The sequence below is a fragment of the Dysidea avara genome, chromosome 7 (genome assembly GCF_963678975.1).
Source record: "Dysidea avara chromosome 7, odDysAvar1.4, whole genome shotgun sequence".
NCBI classification, from domain to species: domain Eukaryota; kingdom Metazoa; phylum Porifera; class Demospongiae; order Dictyoceratida; family Dysideidae; genus Dysidea; species Dysidea avara.
Genome location: NC_089278.1, coordinates 25,537,020 through 25,548,194, shown reverse-complemented (window position 1 = coordinate 25,548,194; position 11,175 = coordinate 25,537,020).

Below are 11,175 nucleotides of genomic sequence, written 5' to 3'. Positions count from 1 at the left end.
TGGCCCAATGCAAATTACACGATTGTCAATTTGTTTCCCCACAATTTGTTTTCGTAGACATCACAGTGAACTTTAGTCGCTCTTCCTATCTTGGTCGAGAAACAAATGGATTAGTACAGATCGATCTACTCATCAGTAACCCATCATCCGTGGACATCACACTTCAGGTCGACAGCAACGATGCCGGCGCCAGCAGTGAAGGTATTCTGTGGTGCTGCAAGAAGACATCATTCATACGTATTTGTTCTAAACACAGGTACCGACAACGATTATAGTCCGGGACCATACAACATCACGTTGTCAAGTGGAGATATCGGAGCTTCCTTCAACATTTTCATAACGAATGACAACGTACTGGAAACAAATGAACAATTTTTGCTGAGCATCGATCCATCTTCACTGCCCGATGGCGTCACAGTGGGTAGCGTCAGTGACGCAACAGTGACAATAGTGGATAATAACGGTAAGTGTTAATTACACATATAAGTTTTAAAGTTTGCGTACGTGTGTCACCATCGCCACTTTTCTAGCAATCACTGTTAACTTCAGCAAGTCAATTTACGATGTCGGAGAAAATGACGGACGGGTACAACCGATGCTAGTTCTGAGCAATCCGTCATCCACTGATATCATCGTACGTGTAGACACCAGTGATGGAGAAGCTATTGGTGAGGCATTGACTTATCCAGGATTAAATGATTCCGTAGTAATTCATTAAGCACACACGCACACACACACACACACTACGATACCATACGGTATCCGGTCAATAACCACATCAAAAAATAATCTAATAGTGCAGTCAGCCATTGTTCTGATAGAGTGCCCCTTTTAATGGAATAAAAGAATTTGTGTAGGAATCCTCAATTGGTTCTTCATCGTTACACATGTACCATTGCACAGATGCAGTTGTTTAGGCTGGCTAGTAGCAAGCATTATTTGTTACAATGCAAGCACTGTGGTGCTTGTAATTCTAAATGGTGATGAACATGTCAATATGATATCGTGATACTGTATCGTATCGAACGGTCTACTCGATGTGTTGATACACGATACACAACATGGACTGTATCGTGCATACCTGATGTGAATAGGACTCTGAAGCATACTTTTATGATTTTCTTTATTGTAGGTGCAAATGAGGACTACTTTAGTGGACCATATTTCATCGTGTTCCCTGCCGGAATGACACAAGCAGTCTTCAATGTCTTGTTAACCGACGATGACATCTTAGAAGGAACCGAAACTTTCAACCTCAACATAAATTCATCGTCACTACCCAATAATGTGACAATCGGTGAACTTGGTGAAGCAGCGGTCACCATACTGGACAATGATGGTGAGTTTTCAGGGGTCGGATGGTATTCACACTACTCGGTCACCTATATGTAAGTCGAGATCATCTCGATGACCTTGGACCTGCTTATAAATCCTATGCATACAAGTATCACTGTTCTATTAGAATATTACGATAGTACACTATACACAACCTGTCTAGTGCATGTGTGGGTGTGGGTGTGGATGTGCGTGGGTGGGTGGGTGGGTGGTAACACAACTGAACATTTATTATGTGTTGTTGAGTGAAGGGGTCTTATTTTACTCTAGCAATCACTGTGAGGTTCAGTCAAGTTCAATACAGTCTTGGTGATGGTATGGAAGATGAGGGTAGTGGATATGCACAAGTTGAACTAACGTTTAGCAACCCATCATCGTTTGATGTCATTGTGTTTGTGATGACTGATGATATCACTGCAACGGGTGTGAATAGCAGTGAATGTTTGGAAGCCGGCGGTGCAAGTGATTACCTTTATGGAGTATACGCTGTCACTTTTTCAGCTAATGTTACCGTACGGATTGTGGATATTCCGATATGTGATGACAGTGTACTTGAAGAAGACGAGACATTTAGTCTTACCATTGTTTCAAATTCCCACCCCGACAATGTGACAAACGGCAGCCCTGATAGTGTCACCGTTGCCATTGTGGATAACGATGGTAAGTGTTTGTTGGTGTAGTAGGCACCATTTTGTACACGTGTTGTGATAAATTTGTGATAACCGCTACATACGCTCACAGTGGCGTATATTGGCCATAGCAAGCAGAGCACACACATCAAAATAGTAGTATGCATGGCATGAAATCTTTTTGTTTTAGTTCTAACAGTGAACTTCAGTCAAGCTGCATATAGTTTCGATGAGGATGTGGACGAGGGTAGTGGAGCAGCACAAGTTCTACTAATGCTCAGCAACCCATCAGCAATTGAAATTATTGTATACGTGATGACGAACAACATCACTGCAACTGGTGTGAACAACAGTGAATGTACGGAGGCTGACAGTGAAAATGATTACCAACACGGAATATACACTGGCCAGTTTCCAGCCGGCTTAACTGTGACATTTGTGGACATACCGATATGCAATGACATTGTGCTTGAGGAAGATGAGACATTCAACATCAGTCTCGTTTCCATTTCGCATCCCGATGACGTGAAAATTGGCAGTCCCGATCATGTCACCGTTACTATCGTGGACAATGATGGTAAGAGTTGGCCCAATGCAAATTACACGATTGTCAATTTGTTTCCCCACAATTTGTTTTCGTAGACATCACAGTGAACTTTAGTCGCTCTTCCTATCTTGGTCGAGAAACAAATGGATTAGTACAGATCGATCTACTCATCAGTAACCCATCATCCGTGGACATCACACTTCAGGTCGACAGCAACGATGCCGGCGCCAGCAGTGAAGGTATTCTGTGGTGCTGCAAGAAGACATCATTCATACGTATTTGTTCTAAACACAGGTACCGACAACGATTATAGTCCGGGACCATACAACATCACGTTGTCAAGTGGAGATATCGGAGCTTCCTTCAACATTTTCATAACGAATGACAACGTACTGGAAACAAATGAACAATTTTTGCTGAGCATCGATCCATCTTCACTGCCCGATGGCGTCACAGTGGGTAGCGTCAGTGACGCAACAGTGACAATAGTGGATAATAACGGTAAGTGTTAATTACACATATAAGTTTTAAAGTTTGCGTACGTGTGTCACCATCGCCACTTTTCTAGCAATCACTGTTAACTTCAGCAAGTCAATTTACGATGTCGGAGAAAATGACGGACGGGTACAACCGATGCTAGTTCTGAGCAATCCGTCATCCACTGATATCATCGTACGTGTAGACACCAGTGATGGAGAAGCTATTGGTGAGGCATTGACTTATCCAGGATTAAATGATTCCGTAGTAATTCATTAAGCACACACGCACACACACACACACACTACGATACCATACGGTATCCGGTCAATAACCACATCAAAAAATAATCTAATAGTGCAGTCAGCCATTGTTCTGATAGAGTGCCCCTTTTAATGGAATAAAAGAATTTGTGTAGGAATCCTCAATTGGTTCTTCATCGTTACACATGTACCATTGCACAGATGCAGTTGTTTAGGCTGGCTAGTAGCAAGCATTATTTGTTACAATGCAAGCACTGTGGTGCTTGTAATTCTAAATGGTGATGAACATGTCAATATGATATCGTGATACTGTATCGTATCGAACGGTCTACTCGATGTGTTGATACACGATACACAACATGGACTGTATCGTGCATACCTGATGTGAATAGGACTCTGAAGCATACTTTTATGATTTTCTTTATTGTAGGTGCAAATGAGGACTACTTTAGTGGACCATATTTCATCGTGTTCCCTGCCGGAATGACACAAGCAGTCTTCAATGTCTTGTTAACCGACGATGACATCTTAGAAGGAACCGAAACTTTCAACCTCAACATAAATTCATCGTCACTACCCAATAATGTGACAATCGGTGAACTTGGTGAAGCAGCGGTCACCATACTGGACAATGATGGTGAGTTTTCAGGGGTCGGATGGTATTCACACTACTCGGTCACCTATATGTAAGTCGAGATCATCTCGATGACCTTGGACCTGCTTATAAATCCTATGCATACAAGTATCACTGTTCTATTAGAATATTACGATAGTACACTATACACAACCTGTCTAGTGCATGTGTGGGTGTGGGTGTGGATGTGCGTGGGTGGGTGGGTGGGTGGTAACACAACTGAACATTTATTATGTGTTGTTGAGTGAAGGGGTCTTATTTTACTCTAGCAATCACTGTGAGGTTCAGTCAAGTTCAATACAGTCTTGGTGAGGGTATGGAAGATGAGGGTAGTGGATATGCACAAGTTGAACTAACGTTTAGCAACCCATCATCGTTTGATGTCATTGTGTTTGTGATGACTGATGATATCACTGCAACGGGTGTGAATAGCAGTGAATGTTTGGAAGCCGGCGGTGCAAGTGATTACCTTTATGGAGTATACGCTGTCACTTTTTCAGCTAATGTTACCGTACGGATTGTGGATATTCCGATATGTGATGACAGTGTACTTGAAGAAGACGAGACATTTAGTCTTACCATTGTTTCAAATTCCCACCCCGACAATGTGACAAACGGCAGCCCTGATAGTGTCACCGTTGCCATTGTGGATAACGATGGTAAGTGTTTGTTGGTGTAGTAGGCACCATTTTGTACACGTGTTGTGATAAATTTGTGATAACCGCTACATACGCTCACAGTGGCGTATATTGGCCATAGCAAGCAGAGCACACACATCAAAATAGTAGTATGCATGGCATGAAATCTTTTTGTTTTAGTTCTAACAGTGAACTTCAGTCAAGCTGCATATAGTTTCGATGAGGATGTGGACGAGGGTAGTGGAGCAGCACAAGTTCTACTAATGCTCAGCAACCCATCAGCAATTGAAATTATTGTATACGTGATGACGAACAACATCACTGCAACTGGTGTGAACAACAGTGAATGTACGGAGGCTGACAGTGAAAATGATTACCAACACGGAATATACACTGGCCAGTTTCCAGCCGGCTTAACTGTGACATTTGTGGACATACCGATATGCAATGACATTGTGCTTGAGGAAGATGAGACATTCAACATCAGTCTCGTTTCCATTTCGCATCCCGATGACGTGAAAATTGGCAGTCCCGATCATGTCACCGTTACTATCGTGGACAATGATGGTAAGAGTTGGCCCAATGCAAATTACACGATTGTCAATTTGTTTCCCCACAATTTGTTTTCGTAGACATCACAGTGAACTTTAGTCGCTCTTCCTATCTTGGTCGAGAAACAAATGGATTAGTACAGATCGATCTACTCATCAGTAACCCATCATCCGTGGACATCACACTTCAGGTCGACAGCAACGATGCCGGCGCCAGCAGTGAAGGTATTCTGTGGTGCTGCAAGAAGACATCATTCATACGTATTTGTTCTAAACACAGGTACCGACAACGATTATAGTCCGGGACCATACAACATCACGTTGTCAAGTGGAGATATCGGAGCTTCCTTCAACATTTTCATAACGAATGACAACGTACTGGAAACAAATGAACAATTTTTGCTGAGCATCGATCCATCTTCACTGCCCGATGGCGTCACAGTGGGTAGCGTCAGTGACGCAACAGTGACAATAGTGGATAATAACGGTAAGTGTTAATTACACATATAAGTTTTAAAGTTTGCGTACGTGTGTCACCATCGCCACTTTTCTAGCAATCACTGTTAACTTCAGCAAGTCAATTTACGATGTCGGAGAAAATGACGGACGAGTACAACCGATGCTAGTTCTGAGCAATCCGTCATCCACTGATATCATCGTACGTGTAGACACCAGTGATGGAGAAGCTATTGGTGAGGCATTGACTTATCCAGGATTAAATGATTCCGTAGTAATTCATTAAGCACACACGCACACACACACACACACTACGATACCATACGGTATCCGGTCAATAACCACATCAAAAAATAATCTAATAGTGCAGTCAGCCATTGTTCTGATAGAGTGCCCCTTTTAATGGAATAAAAGAATTTGTGTAGGAATCCTCAATTGGTTCTTCATCGTTACACATGTACCATTGCACAGATGCAGTTGTTTAGGCTGGCTAGTAGCAAGCATTATTTGTTACAATGCAAGCACTGTGGTGCTTGTAATTCTAAATGGTGATGAACATGTCAATATGATATCGTGATACTGTATCGTATCGAACGGTCTACTCGATGTGTTGATACACGATACACAACATGGACTGTATCGTGCATACCTGATGTGAATAGGACTCTGAAGCATACTTTTATGATTTTCTTTATTGTAGGTGCAAATGAGGACTACTTTAGTGGACCATATTTCATCGTATTCCCTGCCGGAATGACACAAGCAGTCTTCAATATCTTGTTAACCGACGATGACATCTTAGAAGGAACCGAAACTTTCAACCTCAACATAAATTCATCGTCACTACCCAATAATGTGACAATCGGTGAACTTGGTGAAGCAGCGGTCACCATACTGGACAATGATGGTGAGTTTTCAGGGGTCGGATGGTATTCACACTACTCGGTCACCTATATGTAAGTCGAGATCATCTCGATGACCTTGGACCTGCTTATAAATCCTATGCATACAAGTATCACTGTTCTATTAGAATATTACGATAGTACACTATACACAACCTGTCTAGTGCATGTGTGGGTGTGGGTGTGGATGTGCGTGGGTGGGTGGGTGGTAACACAACTGAACATTTATTATGTGTTGTTGAGTGAAGGGGTCTTATTTTACTCTAGCAATCACTGTGAGGTTCAGTCAAGTTCAATACAGTCTTGGTGAGGGTATGGAAGATGAGGGTAGTGGATATGCACAAGTTGAACTAACGTTTAGCAACCCATCATCGTTTGATGTCATTGTGTTTGTGATGACTGATGATATCACTGCAACGGGTGTGAATAGCAGTGAATGTTTGGAAGCCGGCGGTGCAAGTGATTACCTTTATGGAGTATACGCTGTCACTTTTTCAGCTAATGTTACCGTACGGATTGTGGATATTCCGATATGTGATGACAGTGTACTTGAAGAAGGCGAGACATTTAGTCTTACCATTGTTTCAAATTCCCACCCCGACAATGTGACAAACGGCAGCCCTGATAGTGTCACCGTTGCCATTGTGGATAACGATGGTAAGTGTTTGTTGGTGTAGTAGGCACCATTTTGTACACGTGTTGTGATAAATTTGTGATAACCGCTACATACGCTCACAGTGGCGTATATTGGCCATAGCAAGCAGAGCACACACATCAAAATAGTAGTATGCATGGCATGAAATCTTTTTGTTTTAGTTCTAACAGTGAACTTCAGTCAAGCTGCATATAGTTTCGATGAGGATGTGGACGAGGGTAGTGGAGCAGCACAAGTTCTACTAATGCTCAGCAACCCATCAGCAATTGAAATTATTGTATACGTGATGACGAACAACATCACTGCAACTGGTGTGAACAACAGTGAATGTACGGAGGCTGACAGTGAAAATGATTACCAACACGGAATATACACTGGCCAGTTTCCAGCCGGCTTAACTGTGACATTTGTGGACATACCGATATGCAATGACATTGTGCTTGAGGAAGATGAGACATTCAACATCAGTCTCGTTTCCATTTCGCATCCCGATGACGTGAAAATTGGCAGTCCCGATCATGTCACCGTTACTATCGTGGACAATGATGGTAAGAGTTGGCCCAATGCAAATTACACGATTGTCAATTTGTTTCCCCACAATTTGTTTTCGTAGACATCACAGTGAACTTTAGTCGCTCTTCCTATCTTGGTCGAGAAACAAATGGATTAGTACAGATCGATCTACTCATCAGTAACCCATCATCCGTGGACATCACACTTCAGGTCGACAGCAACGATGCCGGCGCCAGCAGTGAAGGTATTCTGTGGTGCTGCAAGAAGACATCATTCATACGTATTTGTTCTAAACACAGGTACCGACAACGATTATAGTCCGGGACCATACAACATCACGTTGTCAAGTGGAGATATCGGAGCTTCCTTCAACATTTTCATAACGAATGACAACGTACTGGAAACAAATGAACAATTTTTGCTGAGCATCGATCCATCTTCACTGCCCGATGGCGTCACAGTGGGTAGCGTCAGTGACGCAACAGTGACAATAGTGGATAATAACGGTAAGTGTTAATTACACATATAAGTTTTAAAGTTTGCGTACGTGTGTCACCATCGCCACTTTTCTAGCAATCACTGTTAACTTCAGCAAGTCAATTTACGATGTCGGAGAAAATGACGGACGGGTACAACCGATGCTAGTTCTGAGCAATCCGTCATCCACTGATATCATCGTACGTGTAGACACCAGTGATGGAGAAGCTATTGGTGAGGCATTGACTTATCCAGGATTAAATGATTCCGTAGTAATTCATTAAGCACACACGCACACACACACTACGATACCATACGGTATCCGGTCAATAACCACATCAAAAAATAATCTAATAGTGCAGTCAGCCATTGTTCTGATAGAGTGCCCCTTTTAATGGAATAAAAGAATTTGTGTAGGAATCCTCAATTGGTTCTTCATCGTTACACATGTACCATTGCACAGATGCAGTTGTTTAGGCTGGCTAGTAGCAAGCATTATTTGTTACAATGCAAGCACTGTGGTGCTTGTAATTCTAAATGGTTATGAACATGTCAATATGATATCGTGATACTGTATCGTATCGAACGGTCTACTCGATGTGTTGATACACGATACACAACATGGACTGTATCGTGCATACCTGATGTGAATAGGACTCTGAAGCATACTTTTATGATTTTCTTTATTGTAGGTGCAAATGAGGACTACTTTAGTGGACCATATTTCATCGTGTTCCCTGCCGGAATGACACAAGCAGTCTTCAATGTCTTGTTAACCGACGATGACATCTTAGAAGGAACCGAAACTTTCAACCTCAACATAAATTCATCGTCACTACCCAATAATGTGACAATCGGTGAACTTGGTGAAGCAGCGGTCACCATACTGGACAATGATGGTGAGTTTTCAGGGGTCGGATGGTATTCACACTACTCGGTCACCTATATGTAAGTCGAGATCATCTCGATGACCTTGGACCTGCTTATAAATCCTATGCATACAAGTATCACTGTTCTATTAGAATATTACGATAGTACACTATACACAACCTGTCTAGTGCATGTGTGGGTGTGGGTGTGGATGTGCGTGGGTGGGTGGGTGGGTGGTAACACAACTGAACATTTATTATGTGTTGTTGAGTGAAGGGGTCTTATTTTACTCTAGCAATCACTGTGAGGTTCAGTCAAGTTCAATACAGTCTTGGTGAGGGTATGGAAGATGAGGGTAGTGGATATGCACAAGTTGAACTAACGTTTAGCAACCCATCATCGTTTGATGTCATTGTGTTTGTGATGACTGATGATATCACTGCAACGGGTGTGAATAGCAGTGAATGTTTGGAAGCCGGCGGTGCAAGTGATTACCTTTATGGAGTATACGCTGTCACTTTTTCAGCTAATGTTACCGTACGGATTGTGGATATTCCGATATGTGATGACAGTGTACTTGAAGAAGACGAGACATTTAGTCTTACCATTGTTTCAAATTCCCACCCCGACAATGTGACAAACGGCAGCCCTGATAGTGTCACCGTTGCCATTGTGGATAACGATGGTAAGTGTTTGTTGGTGTAGTAGGCACCATTTTGTACACGTGTTGTGATAAATTTGTGATAACCGCTACATACGCTCACAGTGGCGTATATTGGCCATAGCAAGCAGAGCACACACATCAAAATAGTAGTATGCATGGCATGAAATCTTTTTGTTTTAGTTCTAACAGTGAACTTCAGTCAAGCTGCATATAGTTTCGATGAGGATGTGGACGAGGGTAGTGGAGCAGCACAAGTTCTACTAATGCTCAGCAACCCATCAGCAATTGAAATTATTGTATACGTGATGACGAACAACATCACTGCAACTGGTGTGAACAACAGTGAATGTACGGAGGCTGACAGTGAAAATGATTACCAACACGGAATATACACTGGCCAGTTTCCAGCCGGCTTAACTGTGACATTTGTGGACATACCGATATGCAATGACATTGTGCTTGAGGAAGATGAGACATTCAACATCAGTCTCGTTTCCATTTCGCATCCCGATGACGTGAAAATTGGCAGTCCCGATCATGTCACCGTTACTATCGTGGACAATGATGGTAAGAGTTGGCCCAATGCAAATTACACGATTGTCAATTTGTTTCCCCACAATTTGTTTTCGTAGACATCACAGTGAACTTTAGTCGCTCTTCCTATCTTGGTCGAGAAACAAATGGATTAGTACAGATCGATCTACTCATCAGTAACCCATCATCCGTGGACATCACACTTCAGGTCGACAGCAACGATGCCGGCGCCAGCAGTGAAGGTATTCTGTGGTGCTGCAAGAAGACATCATTCATACGTATTTGTTCTAAACACAGGTACCGACAACGATTATAGTCCGGGACCATACAACATCACGTTGTCAAGTGGAGATATCGGAGCTTCCTTCAACATTTTCATAACGAATGACAACGTACTGGAAACAAATGAACAATTTTTGCTGAGCATCGATCCATCTTCACTGCCCGATGGCGTCACAGTGGGTAGCGTCAGTGACGCAACAGTGACAATAGTGGATAATAACGGTAAGTGTTAATTACACATATAAGTTTTAAAGTTTGCGTACGTGTGTCACCATCGCCACTTTTCTAGCAATCACTGTTAACTTCAGCAAGTCAATTTACGATGTCGGAGAAAATGACGGACGGGTACAACCGATGCTAGTTCTGAGCAATCCGTCATCCACTGATATCATCGTACGTGTAGACACCAGTGATGGAGAAGCTATTGGTGAGGCATTGACTTATCCAGGATTAAATGATTCCGTAGTAATTCATTAAGCACACACGCACACACACACACACACTACGATACCATACGGTATCCGGTCAATAACCACATCAAAAAATAATCTAATAGTGCAGTCAGCCATTGTTCTGATAGAGTGCCCCTTTTAATGGAATAAAAGAATTTGTGTAGGAATCCTCAATTGGTTCTTCATCGTTACACATGTACCATTGCACAGATGCAGTTGTTTAGGCTGGCTAGTAGCAAGCATTATTTGTTACAATGCAAGCACTGTGGTGCTTGTAATTCTAAATGGTGATGAAC